The following is a 23,072-nucleotide window of genomic DNA, read 5'->3' on the forward strand; positions in this document are numbered from 1 at the left end:
ATCATGATGATGTCATTTTTATATGAATGTGGCTGTATTCGTAAGTTCAAGTTTCAAGTTTTTGTTTATTTCGTTGTTGAGTGTCACTATTCCTGGGGAGATATGAACGACCCTGTCCTTGCTCCAGATAGGAAACTTAGGACAGACCAAAGCACAGACACACCGAAGACACCCTGTGAACCCACGAGTTTCATTGGAAACACTTACAGAAATATTGGTGTGCTGGCTAGTTTTATGTCGACAGGACACAAGCTACAGTCACTGGAGTGAAGAGAGCTTCAGGAAAACGCCTCCAGAAGGTAAGGCTGGAGTCAAGCCTGTGGGACACTTTCTGAAGTAGTGATTGAAGGGGGAGGGGTCAGCCCATGTTGGGTAGAGCCACCCTGGTAGTCTTAGTAGCCCTGTGTTCTGTATGAGAGCCAGCTGAGGAAGTCAGTGGGAGCAAGCCAGTAGGCAGCAGCCCTCCATGGCCTCTGCATCTGCTCCTACCTCCAGGTTCCATCCCTGCTTGAGTTCCTGTCCTGACTTCCTTTAGTGACGGACACCAATGTGGATGTGTAAGCCAATAAACCCTTTCCTTCCCAACTTATTTTTGGTCATAGTGTTTCATCACAGCAGTAGTAACCCTGTCAGGACAGTGGGTGACAGATTACTCACAGGAGCAGAGGTGAGCCAGACAGCTGCATCACCAAAGCTCCGCCAATGTGGTGACAGCTCATGAAAACTGGAAACCTGGAGCACATTGCTCAATTTTCAGGCAACTCAACAGGTTCCGAAGTGTCCTTTCCAGGCGGCTCAGTTTGTAGGAGCCTTTTCCAAACAGCTTACCTGGTCTCTGCTTCCAGGTCATTCTATTTGTCTGAGAGGTCTCCCAGAAGTCCTTATTGCTTATATACTTGGGGAGGGAGAAGTCTAGTGAAAAGGGTCAGTTTTAGGGGCTTCCTGAAGCTATTTTGAGGTGTGTGCTTCCTGAGCTTAATGAGCTTTCATGAAGGATGGAAAATCTCACCTCCTCATGGAACAACCTGTCACTTTACCTCATGCCAGCACCTTACAGTGTCTTTCCCATCTCCATATGTCAAAGCTGTATCAGATGATCAAATAGTACTTCCAGGGTCCACTCTTAGTATCACAGAGAACACACACAGGGATAGACCTAGAGCTGAGGGCAGTGACATCACATCCCTCAGCAGTGAACCCAGGTCTCGGTTGGACCTGAACTGAAGCCTGTGCATGTGTGTACACACATTGTAGGGTACGTCCTGTGAAACACGCACTGCTGTCAGCTGCTGCTCCTGGACCTTCCTCATTTCCCGAAGAAGGCCTTGTACATGACCATGGACAAATACATGACTTTCTTAGATGGTATTTTAGAGAAGTCATCCCTGACTGTTTCAAAGGTGTCTACTACCCCAAATCACAAAGGATATCCTCCAGGCCATAATTCTCAGAATTAGAGGTGGCTAAGCTGTGTCGTCCTGTGTGGGTCCTTTTGCTCATTTGTTTTAAAGGAAACATTTATCTTCATTTGTTGTTTTTCACAAGAAGACTGAACATTGACACTGTTCTTTGAGCACAAGCACATGGCATGTATTGTAATCGTTTCCTGCTCTCAAATAGGGATAGAGAGATAAAAGAGACAACTTCAGCAACACCACTGAGATGGAGGTCACCATGGCACCTTGGAAAAGGAGTGTCAAAATGGGACAGGGACAAAGGATAGTGAAAGAAAGCTTCCTAAGGGGAACATGGGTCATAGGAAAGGTATAGGTGGTGCTTATGAGAAATGAAGATAAAGAAATAAGTATGCACAATCTAAATTATGAAGAACTTCACACCCCATGCAATTGAGTTTGAACTTTTGAAATCTCCATGATCAGATTTGTGATATAGATCATACTTGGGATAGGTTATCGAGGGCCCTGGGGTAGAGAGACCTACGAGTACGTAAACACCTTTGCTGAGACACTAAAAGGGCAATAGAAAGGCCCACAGGTTTGGAGGGGAACCCAACTGTTCAGTTGCCCAGGATCATGTTCATTCAAGTTAAGATTGTTTGATTTATTTTATATTTTGTTAACTTATTTATTTTATATGTATGTATGCTTTGTCTGATGTATGTCTATGCATATGTGTTGCATGGTATTTGGGAGGCCAGAAAGGGCTGTCAGATATCCTGGGACTAGAGTTACAGATTATTGTGAGCCACCATGTAGGGGCTGGGAATTGAACCAGAGTCTTCTTGAAGAACAGCAGATGCTCTTAGTAAAAGTATTTTCTGCCAAGTCTGACAACCTGAGTTCAATCCCCAGAACCCACATTGTGGGAGGAAATAACTGACTCATGCAAGTTGTCCTCTGACTGCCATATATGCAATATGATAGGCAGAGATGGGGGGAGAGCGAGGGAGAGAGAGAGAGAGAGAGAGAGAGAGAGAGAGAGAGAGAGAGAGAGAGAGAGAGAGAGAGAGGTTTCAGAATATTTGCTCACATTGTGACACTCCAAGACTGTTAATAAAGTTAGCCTTAGCCTTGAATCCGGGGACAGAGTTGATGACTAGCTGGCCAGAATTAGCCATAGAGATTGTGGAGGACCCAGGATATGATAGAGAGGCACAGAAAGGACTGTAGGGAGGGTCTTAGAAAGATTCAAAGGACTTTTTGATCTATGAAGTGCAGAGAGAGGGTCAGCTGGTCGTTCCTCCACCGCTTTCTAGAGCTATCAGGTTTTACTCCAATATCTGACTCTTGAGTTTTTATTAATAATAGAACAATTTAGATAAACATTTCAGAGAGGGGGGCAAAAGTAAAATAAAACTGCTCTTAATTTAATGAATGTAATTGACGTCTGTTGATAACTTTATCCTAAGAGCTACTATTCTTCCCACGTTTGTATTCATGTTCACCCAGACAGATCACATTCTTCATGAAACATACATTAGCAAATTAAAATAACAAATACCATATGATGTCCACTTTCAGACTATAGTGCAATGCAACCAGAAATCAGTAAGGGGAAGATAAAGAGCAGTGAAATTCCTCCTCTGGATACAACACAGTCAATGTGATTGTCACCTTACAGAAGCTGTGACTACTCACATCAAGCCTGATAAAATAAGCCCTCTCACCTCCAAGGTATGTTGTCCCAAAAAATATATAGGAAAATGCATACTTCAGACAGAAATTTCTACTATGGGACTGTCTGTCATAAATGGTGTCATGTAGAACTATTGAGCACTAAACTGTAACTAGTGGGCTGAGGAACTAAACAGTTCATTTAAACTTATTTACATTTTAATTAAGTATACTGAAGTTGTAATCAACACATGCAGTCAGTGGCTATTTTTTTTTTTAATGTAGACATTGACCAACTCTGTAAAAAGTTCAAATATATCTACTCACTATATTCTGGGAAATTATGATACTAATGAACACCTACATTATGTCATATAAAAGAAGAAAAACTAGTGGAAATTGCCTGAATTGAAATGATTAATTTGTTGCACATTGCCATTTGAAATACCCCTATGGGTCCATATGTTTGGATCCTTTGGTGCTGCTTTGGAAGACTGTGGGACCTTCAGGAAGTGGACTTTGTCTACCCAGAGAATGTGGGCCACTAGGGGGCAAGCTTTGAAGGTGATAGCCAGGTCTTCTGTTCCTGACCCATGGAGACATGAACAAGCAGCCTTGTTCCACTGCTGTTATGCTTTCCCCGCCATGATAGACAGTACCCTTCAAAATGGCAGCCAAGATAAACCTGTTCTTAAAGCTGTGTCTTGTCAGATCACAAGAAAAATGACACTATCATGCAATGCACTATGGAACACCCTTTAATCTTTCTCTCAAACCCTTTATGGCTAAACATTTGATTCCTTTTTTCAGAATTTTTTTTTATACCATGGGATTTTATATTTCTCTTCTGTATAGTATTCGAGGGAAACAAAGTGTTATCATTATTCCTGTTTCAGAGAGCATGACTGAATTCTCAGTGTGGTTCATGCACCATTTAGCTAATCAACATAAATCATTTTTTTTTTCTGTCAACATTTAGTTCATGCTTGCCATTTTTTGTTTCTCTCTGCTTGTTTACCAATGATTTGGACCTTTTGAAATCCCAATTTCAGAAAATAATTTGAAAGCACACTGACTATCCACATTCTGATGACTCCATGTACCCTTCTGTGATTTTCTCAATTTGTTAATACATTTTAATACAGATATCTGTACTTTTACATTACTGTTCTATGAATACTGGCCTGTCAAACTAAATTGACAATTGTATCCATTGATAAAAATAAATTATAAAAGCATACTATCTTGTATATCTTACCATTTATTTGACCTCTATCTATTAACCTTCACTCAATATCCATTTGTTTAAAAATAATTATAAGTTGATATATATTAAAAGGAATATATAAATAATTATATTAATATCTCAAATATAAAAATAATTATTACAAATCAACAAGAAAACTGTACGCAAATCCCTTGAAAAACATGTAGCAGATATATGTGTATAAAACAGAGATTCACAGCAACATAAGATAAACACCAGAAAAACTGTCAATCCCACTAACAATATTCAGATGAATAATAGTAGCTAGAGTTGAGGATAGTAGATGGAAATAAACAATTCATTGTGCCCTGGGTATTGCATTGTAAAAAACAATTACCATGCTTATTAAAAATTCAAAGCTTCATTTCCCACTTCCTCTATCCTAAAATCCACCTTAAAACTGGCTGAGGTTCAGAGAATAAAATTTTGTACAATGTTCACCACAGGGTTCAGGGAACATAGAGGACAAGGAAGTGGAAAGATAAAAAAATCCAGAGGCAGTGAATGACTTCAAGGAAACAGGGTTTTCAGACAAGAGAGGGCAGTAGATATGCACTTGCAATGATTGTGACACCGTGACTTGCACATGCACAAGCTAAACAAAATCCTAGCATGGAGGGAGGAGGAGGCATGAAATCCCACTCCTAGCTGAGGAACTATGGGTATTTAAAAGCTGCTGTGAGATGTCTGTTTTCTTTAATGATGTGAGATCTGGTAGGTTGACCCCACCCCACAAATAGTACTCTGGCAACAGACACTGGATTTGATGTGGAACAATAAAAAGAAGAAAATTCAAACTTGGGTGGATAGTTTGCTGAGGGTGGGAGCTGGGGAAGGGGAGTGGGTACAGTCAAAATACATTGAGTGAAATTCTTAATGAATAATCATTTTTTTTCTGGAAAGAAGTTAACAAAAGCAGTGCCAAGGAAATACAATCAGCCAAAAGAAAACGAAATAGTTGCAATGCCTGGAAATCAATTAAAATATTTATGCATGTAAAAAAGTATGTAAACGGTACAAGTCACAAAATAATTAGCATTATCTACAAAGTGATGACTAAAAATATTGGTTCTGACCACTTCCTTGTTTGTGCTGATTCATATGCAACTATTCTAACTCTGTGTTCTTCCAGAAATAGCCTTCTGGACAGTATTTGCTACAAGTCCGATTTGGCAGAGGAGAGAACTGAACTGGGAGCTTCATGAGATCCTTAAAGGCCTACCTGAGTGGAAGCCCATTTGTTGTGACTGATTGCTCACATTCCTCCCACTCCCCACCACATTGCTTTCAATGATCCCTCGGTGAAAATCAAATGTGACTAACAGAGAGGAAGTCATAAGACTTTTCTCCAAAGAGACTGTTGGCAATTCTAAACAAGCCCTAAGTTCCCCTTTTGTTCATGTCAGCAAGAAGCAAATGGAAACCTCCATGAACTTCAATGAGCCTATTATGTTCAAACATGAAGGAGAACCCTTTGCAGTATGAAAACTTTTAATAGCATCATATTTAATATTGGCATCATCAAAATTTTAGAAGGGCCACATCCAAACCTTAACAACCACCCCATCTCCATTCTTAGAAGTCTCCCTGAGGTTTCCTGCAATTGATCATGAAGGAAACCAAAATCCTGTAAGTATTAATACAAATGGGAATGATTTTCCCAGCCCCAGACTAAATAAATTGGGTCATTAATGCTTGTTGTTGGTAGAAGTTTCCTTGCAGACATGGCTCTTAACCATAACTCTCATATCTTCCTATATATTGTGTGTTGAGAAATGTTTTTGGTAAATTGACACAATCTAAAGTCATTTTGGAAGAGAAAAGGCCAATTTATAAAATGCCCCCATCAGACTGGTCTGCAAGGCAAGCCTCTAGGACATTTTCTTAATTAGTGATTGATGTGGGAAGACTCAACCCATTACATGTGTGGTGCCATCTGTGAGCAGTGGGTGCTGAGTTATATGAGAAAGCAGGCTGAGAAAACCAGTAGGAACAAGCCAGGAAGCAGTTTGCCTACTCCATAGCTCCTCTGTAGCTTCTGCTTCAGTTCCTGGATCAAGGTTCCTTCCCTGCTTGAGCTCCTGTCTTGATATCCCTCAGTAACAGAATATTATTTGAGAGCTGTAAGCTGTAATAAACTATTCCCTCCTTGGTCGTGGTGTTTTAACACAGCAATAGAATCCCAAGCCAAGACACATGATGTTCCTAATATCAACACCTAGTTTCTCTCTCCTCCCCTGGAGATCTCACCAGCTTTGTAACTGGCTCTGAGCTACAGGATGCAGGAGAAGTGACACTTGAATAGATATAGTCTTTACAAAACAGAAGAGTTTCCAATTCAATGACTCATAATTCAGCTACCAAAGTATATGGAAGTCCAAACTGTCCTAGGAAATGTAGGCAGAAGTTTCTTTCCCACCAGCAACTCCCAAATACCTGGCAGCTGCTTCCCAAATAGTTGACTCAGAGGCTTAATATAAATTATAAATGCTCAGCCTGTAGCTCAGGCCTATTACTAACTAGCTCTTACACTTAAATTAACCCATAATTCTTATCTATGTTTAGCCACGTGGCTTGGTACCTTTTCTCAGTACAAATGTCTCATCTTGCTTCCTCTGCATCTGGATGGCAACTCCTTGACTTTACCCTCCTTCTTCCCAGAATTCTTAGTTTGGTCACCCTGCCTATACTTCCTGCCTGGCTACTGGCCAATCAGCATTTTATTAAACCAATTCGAGTGACAAATCTTTACAGTGTACACGAGGATTATCCCACAGCAAGGAAAGCCCACATAAGAAGGGTCCTAGTGAAATGGAAAGGCTTCTTTGCTCCTTATAGTAGAGCTGAAATGCCCCTGTCAGCCAGCACTTCAGCTTTCTTGGACCTCGCATCCCAGCTTCTAGCTAAACCACCCACATGAGTGAGCTTTGGGCCACCAAGAATGGCCAAGCAGTGGTATCATGCTCTAGTTTGTCCTCTTCCAATCCTAAGCCCTCTGACACTAGCAAATATACAAAGGTAAGTCCCTTGGGAAATGTAAAGGATTGTCTTAATCAGTAAATTCACAGCAGCATTGATTGCATGGAAATATCTTTAGACATCTGGGACATGTGGGCAATAGTGTTTTACTTCACCCCCATGAGGACCATTATCAATGCAAAGGAGATGCTCAGGGGTAAAGAAAACATGTTTTTGATTTGTCTCCACCCAGCTTTTTCAAAACCTTCAAAGCAAAAGTATGATTTACTTCTAGCAAAACATCCATGATGGTAAGCCTGAAACCACAAATTTTAAGAAAATATAGGCTTATAAATTAGGTTTACATTTCCACTGAAATTTTGTTCTGCATTTTAATAGTTATGGTTGATACTTTCGTTCATTGAATAAATAAATATACATGAAAAATTACATGTTTCTTCATTGACACCTGGAATTTATATGTCATTTTTTAATATTAATTCTGAAAAATTAATACTGTTTCTGGCATAATCCATTTTTAAACAAAGGGAATAGAAGGACCCATATCTAAATATTTATTTGTATATACAATCTATGAAGATTATTCATACGATTATTTCTTCAGAGTGGAATTAGAATGAAATATTAGTTTTTCTTATTTCACTATATCATATCCTTTTGACATAAAATTATACTCATTACTTTATAATTTGGAAACAATCCAGTATGACAAATTAAAGCACAAGATTAAACAAAAGAATCAAAGATTTTTATGATCTTGAAAACATAAAGCATTACCATAAAACATGATAAATCAAACCACAGAACAACGTATATAAAAAAACTTGCTATTAACTTCAATTCTCCCTCAAGGAAATGTATGCACATAGCTATGCACAAACCAGAGAATGTGTTCCTGAGAAACCACTGCCTCCTTCATACCCAGACTTCCTCCTTGTCCATGACTGCAACAATCTAAGGCACTTACTCTCAGAGGGTGTGCTAACTAATGTGGATTATCAGCTTTATTGGATTGACAACCACCTGTAGGTTTAGTAAAGCACACCTCTGAGTGTATCCAAGAGGGAATTTCCAGAGATGATTAATTAGGAGGGAAAAGTTTGTCATTATCCCAGATGAATTAAGAAGGGGAATAGGGAGGAAGCCAGGATGGGAAAAAGGTAGTTTAGTCTTATATTCACATTCTCTCTCCCTCCCTCCTTTCTGCCTACTATACTGTTTATTGTTTTACTCTACCATACTCTTCTCCTCACCACAATGGACCGAAATCTCTGAAGTCCTTCTGCCCCAAATATATCTCCCTTGCCTTTCCATGGTTTCTTGTAGGTGTTCGTCATAGAGATGAGAAACTAACACACAATTGCACATATTACCCCCAACATTATATATTCATTTCAAGGGGGCCATGCCCAAATATCACTTAATGAAGGGTTAAAAAGATAGATTTCTTTCTCACAGCACAGGAAGCCAGACATAAGACCCAGCATATTAACAAGAAAGATAGATTTGTTTCTCACAGCTCAGGGAGCCAGACATCAGAACCAGCATGTTAACAAGCTTGCTTCCTTCTTGAGACTTTGAGACTTGATCCTGGCTTCCTGTGGGTATGTGAAATCAATGGCATTTCATGACTGATAGAGGGATCACTCTAGCCTCAGAATGCTCCCTCACCTTCTTCTTTGTATGTCCCCTTACCTTAAAAGGGCATTTGTCATTGGATAAAGACTTCACACTAAATCCAGAGCAACCTCAAGCTCCTTAACTAGTGAAATCTGCAAACTCTCTTTCCAGATGCAGTGGCATTGTTCATGTGAACATGAGTTCTGGAGAACATATGCAGACCAGCAGACATGGACTAAGTGCACAACTAGTTCTTCTTCTAGACTACAAATCTCTAAAGGTCAGGGGCTCACATATCTCAATAGACCCCGCCATGCTGGTCATTTGACAGTAGACCTGGCTGCCAAAATGGAATCCAGGTCAGTAATACAACTAAACCATCCACTATAGAACGAGGCTACAGTGTCTTGATGCCAGGAGGAATAATCATAAGTGTTAGCATTCAGACCCATGGGGAACTGACCAACATGCAGACAGTACCTTGGTCCACTCCGGATCCTGACAACATGCGCTCATTGCTATGTGGTATCTTCATACATGTGCAACGCCCCCTCATAAAAGGGCAGGGGCCCACCTGGTTTCTCTCTCTTTCTCTCTCTCTCTCTCTCTCTCTCTCTCTCTCTCTCTCTCTCTCTCTCTCCTCACTAGGTCACATCTGCAACTCCTTTCTCCCTCTTTCCCATCTCTTTTTTTCCATCTCTTCTCCTTCCTCTTCTCTCCCTCACCACCACACCCCCCCCAATAAAACTCTCCATGTGAGTGCGGTGTGCATGGTGTATCTTTCTCCATGGCTCCCACCCGCCATGACTGCCACGTACCATTTTTAAAATACAACAATATGACATTGAGGGGAAAACAAGTCTTTAAATATAACTGCCATAGGCTGGGGAACTGGCTTAGTTGTTTAAGAACTTGCCTTGCATGTATAAGAACCTAAGTTTTGACCCCAGAACTGATATAAAAGCCAGTCACAGTGGCAAGTGTATGCAGGCACAGAGATAACTGGGTGAGAGGCAGAGACAGTCAGTCAGATCCCTGGCATACTTGGTAAATCCCTGGTCAGCCAATAAGAGACTGTATTTCAAACAAAAGGTAGAAGATATCTGATGGCATCTTGACCTCCATGTATATGCTGTACACCCCCCCCCCCACCACACACACAACACATACATGAGAGGGGGAGAAGGGAGGGATTTGAGGAAGAGAGAGACAGAGACAGAGACAGAGACACACAGAGAGATTGAGAGATAACTGTTCTAAATTTCGAACTCTATTTATTGAGAATCTTTGAAGTTAAAAGTCCACAGTCATTAATGCCCCCTCTCCCCATGACTACACAAGAAATTCTCCCTTTGGAAGGAGGGTCATTTCAGAAGAATCTGAATGAGAGAACAGTGGAGAAGTCAAGCCTAATAGTTTAAAAGCCTGCAACCACAACAGAGCAGATCTTGGAAATGGGTGAGTGAGTTCTTGTGGATAAGAACCTGTTATCTTTCTGTCTGCCATCTTTCATAAATATTAGAAAGTTGATACTTCACCAGATCATCTTGAACCTTGTGACATTTCAAGTGATTAATCTAAAAAGATTCACAGAAGTTAAAACACATTTGGTCAAAATATTTTATAAGGCTAACTGGAGAGATGGCTCAGCAGTTAAGAGCACTAGCTGTATATCTGAATATCCCTTCAATTTTTCCTTGATGTTTACTCCCTTGCTTTGACAGAGCAGTAACATCTAGACAGAAACCACATATTTTGATGTCTTGAACATCTGTGAATATATTTGTTGTAGTGTTCTTATTGCTGTGCATTTGGCTGGTCTATAATCTAGCTTTCGAGCTATTGGACCCTCAGCCCGAAGCGTTACTCCACTGCTTTCCATCCTTCAGTGCTGCCCCTTAAGTCTAAAGACATTCAGTTTCAAGCTCCATCCACCTTTCACCTTCCCCCACTCTCTGTAAGCTCAAGAGACCCTACCATTATCCATAATATCCTTCAATGTCACAAAGAATATGTCCTTCTGTGGGTCTGATTCACCACCCTCCTAAGACCTTGCAGAGCCCTTTCATCCTAGGGGTTTAACATGTCCTCTGACACTTATTTGCTAACTTCCCACAGGTTCATTCTGTTTTGCTTTTCTGTGTTTCATGTGTGTGACACTTGGATTGATTGTTCTATCTGGGACTTTCCAACTCTCTTAACATTATGTGCTTTTAAGAAACTGATCACTGCTGTAATCATCATCTGGCATCTTCCCCAGCCAGCTAAGCCCCACCCCAGCAGCAGCATACAGGTCAGAAACTTTAATCTTTCATCTGTCTATCAACTGCTATAGGAAGAAACACTAATAGGCCACCCCATGAAGTGGTTGATTGGTAGAATCAGTTAACTAAGCATTCTGTGGTGGGACTTTAGGTTGAGTGCCCCCTTTCGCACGCATTGTTTGACTCCTGACGTCTGGGTCCTGTGTTTTCTGTGACCAAGCACAGAGGATAGATCTCCCACCTGGTCTACAGCTCTACCTGTTCCCATCAAACTGCAGAAATCTCGTGTCTGTTTCATCTTAATCACAGCGCACACTTTCAGGCTCACTGCCCTTCCTAAAATGTTACTTACCATGTCATCAGTCTTCTACACCACAATAGGAAGATACTTCTGAGTCACACTTTTGTCATTAGACACAGCCTAGTCTCAAAAACAAACTCCCCAACGCCTGACCCAGCTTTCCAACATCAAAATACCAATTTCTCACAACTTTTGTTTTCCAAAACTGAGTTTTAATGTGAGGAGATGGGTGGTGAGAGAGAAGAAATGAAACTAATGCCCGTTTGCCTAACAACCAAATCCAAATATTATCAAAATGTCACCACCCTTTCTTAGCTTATGGGAAACAAGTCTTGAAATTGTTGACACAGTGATTTTAAGAATAACAAGATAGTTGTACAATCATGGGATTAACTTTATCAATTGGAAGATCTCAAACGTACTGTGAAATGCCAAATTCAGGAGACCAGGGCACACTATGAAAACCCTTAGCTCTCCTTGAAAAAACTGGGGGCAGGGATGCCATCTGTGGAGCTCCTGTTCCCCTAAGGAATTTGCAAGGCTCAGCTGCCTGCATGGTCACCTGTGGCTAAAAGGCCTGGAACTGCAACACCTGAGATTCAGACTGCCACCCAGGTTAGCCACCTCCTCCTGGGGTGACCGGTGGGTGTGTCCAATTCCTAGTGGTACTGAGTATCACTGACTGGCCACAGGCATTGGGGGACAAGGGACTCACCTTCCTCTGGTGGTTCCAGCCTAGAAGCCCAGCCAGAAGCATGTCCAGCTGCATTCCTAGCCTCTGTTGCAGGACCACTTTCATATTCAAACCTTCAGGGAACCAAGGGACCTAGAGAAGCTTTTCCTGAGGCTCCCACTTCCTGATACTCTTCTGCTTCTCTAGGCCACTTCCTGGTCACTCTGTAGACCAGGCTAACCTCAAACTCACAGAGATATGCCTGCTCTGCCTCCTAAGTGGTGTGTTTCTCTTTTATGCTTATTTTTAATCTACCTGGTACAGAATCTAGTACAGAGAAACAACACATTAATTATCACATTTATTTCAACTTTATTCCTTCTTATGGTGCTTTGGAAACAGTCATTTAATTTTAAGGAAATGATGTTTGTTTGTTTAAGATTTATTAATATGCATGTGGGCACACAAATGGATGTACACAGGTATGTCTCTATGAGTGTATTGACAAAAATCTTATGAACAGCCAATAGTTCAGTAGTAAAGGGTAGGGCCCTATGAGCTCCTCCCCTGTCCCTGAATGATTGCTGTTCAGGCCAGTCTTGTGGGGGTGGGGGAGTGCAGGGAACCACAGATGTTGTGAGCTAATGATTACAATGGCTGCATCAAGTCTAGACAATGGCATTTTTCAGTCTTTCACTCTGTCTTCTGGCTCTCACACTTCCCATCCCTTCCTCTGCAATGCTCCCCGAGCCTTAGAGAGGGTGCTATAAATATCCTGGTTAAGGCTGAGGTTACAAAAGTTTCTTCTTCATAGCCTCTTGGGTAACTGTGAGTCTCTGCATCCAGCACCATTCACACTGTAAGATCCTTCTATGAATAAGGCAGGGAACCTCTTTTGTCTCTGTGATTGATGCTTTGTCCGTTTATTTAAACACATGCTCCCCACCTGGGCCTGTGATCACTTGGTAGTCACTCAGGTTCATTGTACCAGCCATGAGTCTCTCCTCCACCAAGGCATGGAGTAGGACTAAAATCCATTAAGTGGGCAGTTGCCTATGTGAACAACAATCCGGCCCCATTTTCACAGGCGGACATTTCTTGTCCAGCACACTGCCTTTTCTTTCTTAGCCTTCACAGCCGCACAAGTCGAATGGTACCTTTCCTTCCCCAGCAACTGCTGAGAACCGGCCAGTGGTTTGAACACTGGACACAGGGAGTTTCCAGCTCATCTCTAGCCTCTTTCTCTATATCCTCTAACAGATGTGTGTTTTGTCTTCTGAAACATCTTCTAGCTCTGGTGAGCAACGGAGAAGATGGGTGTGAGCATATATTAATTTGGGGCCCCTTTGGACCTCCCTAGGCAGACCCTGTGGAGGTATCTCCCCCCCCCAGGAGTGGGAATTATGGTAAGTAACTCATTGCTTCTGGAAGCTGTCCATCCAACCATACAAGTAGCCCCTTTCAGGCGTTCTTTTGCATTTTTATTTGTTTTACAAGACAGCGGCTACTCTACAGCTTCCACATACTCCCTTTATCTTGAATGCTTCTTCTCCTCACCATCTGCCAACTCCAGCATCTTACCTCTCTCTCCCTCTGCCTTCTCCCTGCTTAAAGCACTCCACACATAGTACCCCCCCTTTCCTCCCTCTTACTATGTTTTACTCTACCCTTGTTTAAGGCAACCCCATCTCCTGCCTAGTCCCTTTCCTAGCTTCCTGTTTTCCCAAAGTACTCCACGTTAAACATCCAGAACTAAAGAGTCAGAATCAGGATTCATAGATGACAGAGACCACATGGCACTTGTATGGGCCTGGGAAACTTTACTCAGTATTATCATTTTATTCCAGTTCCATTCATTTCTCTGAAAATTTTATTTTATTTTTCTTTGCATCTGAATAAAATTCCCTCATGTGTATGTCCCATATTTGTGTTATCCATTCATCAGTTGATGGACTTTTAGGCTTCTTCCATGTCCTAGTTAATGCTAATAAATCAGCAACAAATATAGATATCTCTGTACTATGGTATAGAGGCCTTTGGGTGTTGGTTCAGAAGTGACATAGTTGGATCATATGATTTTTTGAGAAACCTCCATACAGATTTCCAAAGTGGCGTCACTAGTTTATACTCCCCAAAATAGGATTTCTCTTTCCCTGCGTCCACATGTGCATTTGTAGGTATTGGTATTCTTTTTAAAATGTTACATTAATTCTTTGAGAATTTCATACAATGTATTTTGATCACATTCATCTTTCTCTTCCAACTCCTCCCTGATCCTCTTCCACCTCCCTACCCATCCAACTTCATTCTCTCTCTCTCTCTCTCTCTCTCTCTCTCTCTCTCTCTCTCTCTCTCTCTCTCTCTCTCTCTCACCTGTCTTTCTCCACATCAAGTCCACATTGTATTGATCAACTACTCCTGGGCATGGGGTCTGTTCTGAAGTGTGGTCAGTATACCACATATCATACCATTGAAGACCCCCCACCCCCCAGCTCTGATCAAATGGCAAAAGCTCCTTAGCTACTGGCAGAATTCCATGTCTACCTTCCCTTCTCCATGCTAGTATTTTATCATGGCTTTATCTTACGTAGGTCTTATGCACGCTGTCACAATCACTGTGACTACTTCTCCACTCCAGTAGTGCATGCATAGCACTTTCCAGCACTATGAATACTAACCAGTAGAGATGAAGCTTTCAGTTGAGTGCCAGGAGATGTCTCCTTGTACTTTGACTCAAGTATGCATTGTTTTTAGCAGTAGGGTCTTACTAACAAGTTCTGTGGGAGACCAAGAGTACTGGCAATGTCTGTGGGTATCTCTTGGAACTTGTAATGTTCGGGGATGTCTATGGCAACTGATTGGCCAAAATTCCAAAAAAGGGCAAATAATTACTGGTATTGAGGTTTTATTTGGTAGTATTTGGTGTCTAGTTGAGGTATTTTCCCCTCCATTATAGAATAAATCAGTTTAAACTCTTTTTATATATGTATATATTTTGGAAAGCTTCTACAGAAATAGCTTTTTATATGGCTTTTTCAAAAGACCCTCCATCTGTTGCCCTATTGAATCCTTCTTGATTCATTTCTCCCCTTTATCCCTTCATAGCATTATATTTCATATATTCTTCCTTGAAAGATTCCTTCCTCCCCATGGCATTTTCCTAGTTACCTCACCTCTGTGGGTTTTCCAAATGGAACATACATACCTGAAGCTCAAAAGCTAAGATCCACATATGAGAGAAAATATGCAATATTCATATGTCTCTCTTTTCATTCTGTATTTATTTTATGTATTTAGTCATTCCAGTGTTGTGTGAGTATACACACAGTTGTTAATCCTCCCATTATTCAATGTATTTTGTTATCATTTATGGTTTTCTTAGCTACTGTTCTATGCTGCGAAGAGACACTATGAGGAGTTCAATGGTTACCATGGTCTTTGCCATCTAGCTTGCTTTGTGTTTGTTTTGTAAAAATGTTGGATTCTTAACTCAGAGTCAATGCTTCTTTGTGCCACCAGATGGCAACCTAAGCCCAGGTTGCTTCAGGTATTGGCATAGTTTGTTTCTCAAGATATTCCAGTTTGAGCCACACAGAAGAGGGGGAGCAGGAATTGTGGGAGCCAGAGGGGTCAAAAACATCTGGAGATCATGGCCCGTAAAATTAGGTAAAGAGGGATCATGGGGGCTCACAGAGACTGAAGTTGCAATCACAGTCCATGCATGGGTCTGTGCTAGGTCCTGTGCATATATGGTATGGTTTTCGGCTTTGTGTTTTAGGGGGATTCCTGACAGGGGGAGTGGGGTTGTCTCTAAATCTTTTGTCTACTCTTGGGACCCTTTCCTCCTACTGAGTTGCCTCGCCCAGCCTTGATGTGAGTTTTTGTGCTTGATCTTATTTTATCCTGTTGTGCAGTGTTCAGTTTATGTCCCTGGGAGGCCTGCTCTTTTCTAGGGGGACAGAGGGGATATAGATCTGTGGGAGAGGGGAGCCATGGAGTAAAGGGAAGCTGTGGTCAGGATGTATTCTATGTAAGAATAATAAATATAAATTTTTAAAATAAAAGGGGATTCTCAACCTGTGGGTCATTTGACTTTTGGGAAATCAAATGACCCTTTCACAGAGGTAGTCTAAGACCATCAGAAAACACATATTTTATTATTAGATTATTAATTCTTGTTATTTTTGTGGTAGTGGTTGTGTGTGTGTGTGTGTGTGTGTGTGTGTGTGTGTGTGTGATTCTCTTCTTTTGGTTTTGTTGGTGTAAGATTATTTCTTGTTTTCATGGGTATAGTTAACCATCTTGGGTTAGAGTTTTCCTTCTAATATCTTCTGTCAGGCTGTTTGTGGATAGATATTGTTTAAATTTGACTTTGTCATGGGATATCTTGTTTTCTCCATCTATGATAATGGAAAGTTTTACTGGGTACAGTAGTCTGGGCTGGCATCTGTGATTTCTTAGAATCTGCAAGACTTCTGTCCAGACCCTTCTGGCTTTTAGAGTCTTCATTGGCAAGGCAGGTGAAATTCTAATAGGTCTGCCTTTATATATTACTTGGTTCTTTTTCTTCTCAGCTTTTAATATTCCTTCTTTGTTCTGTATGTTTAGTGTTTTGAATATTATATGGTGGGGTGACTTTCTTTTCTGGTCCAATTTATTTGGTATTCTGAAAGCTTCTTTGCCACACCAACTCCAATGTCGTCCATGTGACATGAACAATTATGTCAATAATAGCAGACGGGAGATACGTGTCCCAAGGGACTAAGCTCCCTGGAGGTCCCTGGCAGAGTGCTTGTGTTATGCTTCCTTCTCAAAGAAGATGTACTTCACAGATCATGAGCTCCCTGGGCTATGGGTTCTGTATAACTGCTTTTCTGATAATGTTCTAATTAATCTATGAAGCACAGCCAAAATTAATGAATGCTTGGGTTGTGAACTATGGAGGAAAGGGGAAGCTGGACACAGATTTTAATCAGATATAGCAGAATGAGCTATTTCTTAAAGACCCCAAGCCGCTAGATAAAGGAAGTATAAAGGTTCAGGCACTTCTAGGGAATGAACACTCACCCACTAGGAATCCTTTAGGAATCCCAACTAAAGTGATTTATGACAGAAAACGTTATCTCATAGGAGGCAGATGGTGGGCCCCTCCATTGAGGAAGTTCAGCATGGGAAACTTAAGGACTACAACAGAACCCCTTCCCCATACAGGCGAAAAAGTACGAGTCCATATTCCAGCAGCTAAAAAGGTTTTATATTAAAAGAGTTACATAGTAAAAGAACTAAAGAAAGACTTAGAGAGGGTCTACAGCATCCAAATGGCTAAGTGGGTCATGAGAACCAGAAAAGTAGAAATGTATAATAAATTAGATAAGATGAAGGACACAGCCGCAACCGCGAAGAAACCTACACAAGTCTAGGGACTGTATTAAGTTTAGAAATCACAGACTGCTCTTTGGGTCATAAAGTTCTTGTGGGTGAAGGGATATGTCTAGCGCTGATTAATAATTGTGTGCTTGTTGTTTTTTAAAGATGATGTAATTGAATTATTGACAAGCTCTTCTTGTTCCTTGTATGACTTGATAGTTTTCTTTTCTGTATATAAACTACTGATTTGCAGAAGTAAAATTGCAGCAGATTCAAACCACTTCTGAGTGTGTTGTCTGTCTGTCATTTGCTGAATCCTTGCCTTCCTGACCACCCAAGTCCTGGTTCTCCTACGGTCATGGTACTCCCGATGGGCCAGTCCGTGGCACTTCTTGTATATCTATAGGCATGTCTTCTTCTTCTTCTTCTTCTTCTTCTTCTTCTTCTTCTTCTTCTTCTTCTTCTTCTTCTTCTTCTTCTTCCTTTTTTTTTGTTTTTTTTGAGACAGAGTTTCTCTTTGTAGCTTTGTGCCTTTCCTGGATCTCGCTCTGTAGACCAGGCTGGCCTCAAACTCACAAAGATCCGCCTGCCTCTGCCTCCCAAGTGCTGGGATTAAAGGCATGCAACACCACCCCCTGGCATGTCTTCTTAAGGTTAGAAAATTTTTCTTCAATGATTTTGCTAAAAAATATTTTCTGGGGCTTTGATCTGGTATCCTTCTATTCCTGGTATTCTTAGATTTGGTCTTTTCATAGTGTCCCAGATTTCCTGGATGTTTTGTGTCAGGAATTTTTTAAGTTTACCATTTTTGTTGACTGATATATCAGTTTCTTCTATCATACCTTCAATGCCTGAGATTCTCTCTTCCATCTCTTGTATTCTGTTGGTAATCCTTGCAAGTGTAGTTTATGTTTATTTACCTAGATTTTCCATCTCCAGGATTCCCTCAGTTTGTGTTTTCCTTATTGCTTTCATTTCCATTTTCAGATCTTGGACAGTTTTATTCATTTCCTTCACCTGTTTGTTTTTTCTTGGCTTTCTTTAAGGGATCTATTCATTTCCTCCAATTGATAATTTGTATTTTCTTTAAATGATTTATTTATTTCCTCCCAATTTTGTTTGTGTTTCCTGGGTTTCTTTAAGGAATTTCTTCAAGAACATCTATCACCTTCATAAAGTTGGTTTTAAGGTCATTTTCTAGTGCTTCACCTGTGATAGAAAATTCAGGGGTTGCTGTAGTAGGATAGCTGGTCTCTGGTGGTGCTGTGTTGCCCTGGCTCTTGTTGATTGTGTTCTTACACTGGCATCTCTACATCTAACTGTGGGATGAATACAGGTCTAGGTGCTGATCTCTGATTTTTTCTTTGTTGTATGGGTGTTTTGTTTCTTCATTTGTGTTTCCTCTCTGGGCTTCTGGGCTTTGTGGTCTGTATTTCTGGAAGCCAGTGTGACCTCTATTCCAGCAGGAAGCCTCTGTTCTTCTTCCTGGAGTGGCCTGCAACTGTTCTTCTGCTTGGCATGTCTTGCACCTGAGCAGCAGTTATCTGACTATGTAGGGGCTGGTGTGGTAGCAAGGGGAGTGGTGGTGACAGATGGAGGGGAAGGGGTGTCAGTAATTTGGTCTTTTGGATCTGAAAGGAGGGTATGAGAGTGTTCAAGGGCAGGCAGGTCTCTTTGCACACTGTCTTTTAACAGTGTCTCTTTTCCTAGGAACTAACCACCTAAAGGAAACACAAGACTCTCCTTCAGCATTAAAAAATGGCTTTCATTAACTAAAGAGCAGGTTTACTTGATAGTTGAGTGCTGTGGGATAATGCTTTTGTACACTGGTTTAATAAAGCACTGATTGGCCAGTAGCCAGGCAGGAAGTATAGACAGAATAAGCAGACAAGGAGAATTCTGGGAAGAGGAAGGCTGAGTCAGGAGATGCCAGCCTACCATCCAGGGAGCAGCATGTAATGGCACACAGGTAAAGCCATGGAACATGGGCTGAGTTTTAGTGTAAGAGCTAATCAGTAGTTAGCTTGAGCTAATGGTCAAGCAGTTTTAATTAATATAAGCCTCTGTGTGTTAACTTGGGTCTGAGCAGCTGTAGACCAGGTGGGACACAGGAAAACTTCAGCTACAAATGGTACCCAAACATGGGGCAAGAATTTCCACCCAAAACCTGAGAAAGCTTAAAAAAGGGTTCTAAAATGGAGCCAAGAGCAGCTTCCTAGTTGTGTCTTTCAGGAAAGCTGTGATATAGAGACACTGCAGCCTGTGGACTTGAGTGCAGTATGGTGGATTCCTGCCACTGTACACAGTGGCATCTGCGAGCCATGCAGCACACTGTGTGGTGGATTTAACTTTTACTAGTACAAAAAGAAAAAGAGAAAAAAAAGAAGAGGTTTTGGGGCTACACGCTGCTGGATGGAAGCATAGACCCACTGCCTCCCAGAGTTGGTGGAGAGCATGGTTTCTCCATAGCTGGTGGCAAACATAGTTTGCCATGTTGGAAAGCTGAGATGGGTGGAGCCAGCAGCCAAAGCTGCCATTTCAGTCCTAGTAATCCTGCAGTTTAAAGCAATAGATTCACAATAAGACAGATTCAGATGGGGAAAACCCTGAACAGTTTACAATGTGTGTAAAAATATATGTAGGCTTGGAAGAGAGAGGAAAAGGAATATAAACAATTATATAAAGAAATAGAAAGTTTTAAAAGTTAAAGTCTTTAAAAAGACAGTAAAGGTAATATAAAAAATAAACCATGTAAAGATGGAAATCACACAGAGTCTGGATTATATTGTCTTTGGGATTTTTAACTGCAGAGAGACATTTGATTGTAAAAGCTGCTGAATTAAACATATATATATATATATATATATATATATATATATCTCAAAGATATCTTGATTTTAAAATTTATGTCTAAGGATATTTGCTTTGGAAAAGAGGTTCTGCTTTTGTTTCTACAGAATATGAGAACCTATAGATTGCTTCCAGGCTAATAGGGATGAATCAACCAAGACCCCCTGAAAGGTTTCCAGTGACAACCATGGCCCAGATGATCCAACATCCAAAACAGCTTCAAGGTAACTGGCTCAGAGAACACAGCATTGCAGATTACTCCAGTCAGGACTTGACCAAAATACTTAATTTCCTCAAGATCCCCATAAGATTGCCAGCACCCTCATCCAGCAGGAAGTAGTTTGAGAAGCTATGCCCAAATTCCCAAATATTGTTTATGAATGTCTATTTTTATTAAAGCAGGTTGATTTTAAATGCAATCTCATTCTAAAAAAGAAAAGGGGATAATATAGATATGATATAATAAAGGAGTAGATTATTGAACCTGCTTTTAAAGAACAATAGCTTGTTTGAGATGTTTTACATTGCTATGGATTTTAGTTTATTGATACAAATTTGAAGTTAATTTTGTTATACTGTATATATATATATTTCTACTCTTGTTGGAGGTATTATGTTTATGTAACTCATTTAAATTGTAATGGATAATTAAGAAATACAGATTAATAGTTAATCGTCTATGATAATCAAACTTATATTCATGTTAGTTTAGTTTTCTAGGTATATATAAATATAATTCAATTAGGTAGGTACTCTTCAAACACTTCAAAGACCTACAGAATATGGGGTTTAAAATGTTTTAAAAACTTAGACTTTCTGGACAGTGAGACAAGTCTGCTCCTGGCAGGACCAATTTACTTCAGAGAGGATGATGGGCATTGAAGACACTCCATATGGAGTTTATTGTCTTCTTGGCAAAAATAGCCATGCGGGCAAGAAACTGCTCTTGCCTGGACTGTTGATAGTATGTTATATAAACTGGACAAGCAGTACCCATAGGAAGATGACCACTGAACTTTGCAAAGTGAAATGATTCTGCAGGTTCCTGCTTCAAAGAGGAGACTGCTAGATATTCTACAGGACACAGAAAAAAGTGACTGAGAGACTAGGTCTATGGGCTGAAGATGGATGCCCCAACATTGCAGAGGAACTTTGGATGACTATCCAGGCAGGCAGCTGTCTCTGTCATTTCCAGAATTTTGGAAGTTGCTTCAATGCACTTCCTGCTTACCTAGGTAATATTATATCCTTCTGGGGTCTTTGATGTAGTAGAAGACTATATAGTTATAATTTTCCTTGGTTATGATAAAAGATAAATTAGATATGAAACTTTAGACTCACAAATATAGGATAGATAGAATATTTTCTTTAATTTTACCAAATACAAATATACTAGATATTGTAACTCTAATTCTTGCTTGATAACTGTTTTGTTACATGTAATTTTACTATGTTAAAGCTAAAATCTTCCTTTTTGATTAGACAAAAAAGGGAAAGTGCTGTGGAATGTCGTTCTGTATGCTGTGAATATGTGTTGCTCTGATTGGTTGCTTAATAAAGCCATTTGGCTTATGGCAAGGTAGCTTAGAGGCAGGCAGGAAATCCAGGCAGAGAGAGGGGAAGGAGAAAGACAGAGCAGAGCAGATGCTCCCAGACACTGCCAGAAGAAGCAAGATGTAAAATACTGATAAGCCGCAGCCACATGGCAACTTATAGATTAATAGAAATGCATTAATTTAAGATATAAGAGCTAGCTAGGAAGAAGCTTGCCATGGTCATAGTTTGAAAATAATATAAGCCTCTGCGTATTTACTTGGGGGATGCAAGTGGGAGAGATTTGTCCCGACTGCCGACCAGCCGGGACACAGGAAATCTTCCAACTACATATGGCTATTCCTTACAATATGTTGTAGTCTTTGGAGAGATGTTATATCTTGCCAATGGAATGGCCTAGACCCAGCAATTCACTGAAACTGAGATTATGATTTCTCCTCAGAGTGTTGAAAAACTGGTGTGGATACCTGAAAGACTGACCCGACCTGGGGAAGGTGGACAAGTAAGTTCCAAAGTGTCTGAAGAGGCTTCACCTGAAGAAAAGGGAGAGAAGAGGGTGACAGAGTCCTCAGACCAGTAGGAACAGAGTCTCCCTACTAACAGTGATTCAGGTGAAGAAACTAGTGACTGAGGGAAAAGAGTTGCTGAATCTCAAGGGAAGCACGTGACTGCTGTTTCTCACTATAATGTCTCTGTTGAGTGCATCTGTTCCTGCTGTCACATATTGGACTTGTGTCTCTGGTCCTCCTGTGTTTCACTTTGTCAAATGGGAAGAGAACAACATCCCTGTTGACGCTAATGGTTCTCAGGCTCTAGGTCTCCCTACAGCTGATCATGTTGTTCCCCAGGCAAAGGTGGTCACATAACAATTTGAGTATCAATGTTCAGGCCTTGTATGGTGAAATATAAACTATTCAATGTTCAAAGCTAAATGAATTACCCTCCTCCAACCCTATGCAAAACCTAGCAATGATATTTGGTCATTGTTTTTGTCTCTAATTTGACTCCTAAACTGTGGTCCACGGGAATAACTGTGAGAATTTTGTTATTAGTATATTGAGAAGCATTATAGCCTTGAGATTGATTTTCTACTCCATGTCTGCTTTGAAAAATGACTTGTATA

Source organism: Peromyscus californicus, unplaced genomic scaffold (genome assembly GCF_007827085.1).
Source record: "Peromyscus californicus insignis strain IS unplaced genomic scaffold, ASM782708v3 Scaffold_14__1_contigs__length_90479793_seg_1, whole genome shotgun sequence".
NCBI classification, from domain to species: domain Eukaryota; kingdom Metazoa; phylum Chordata; class Mammalia; order Rodentia; family Cricetidae; genus Peromyscus; species Peromyscus californicus.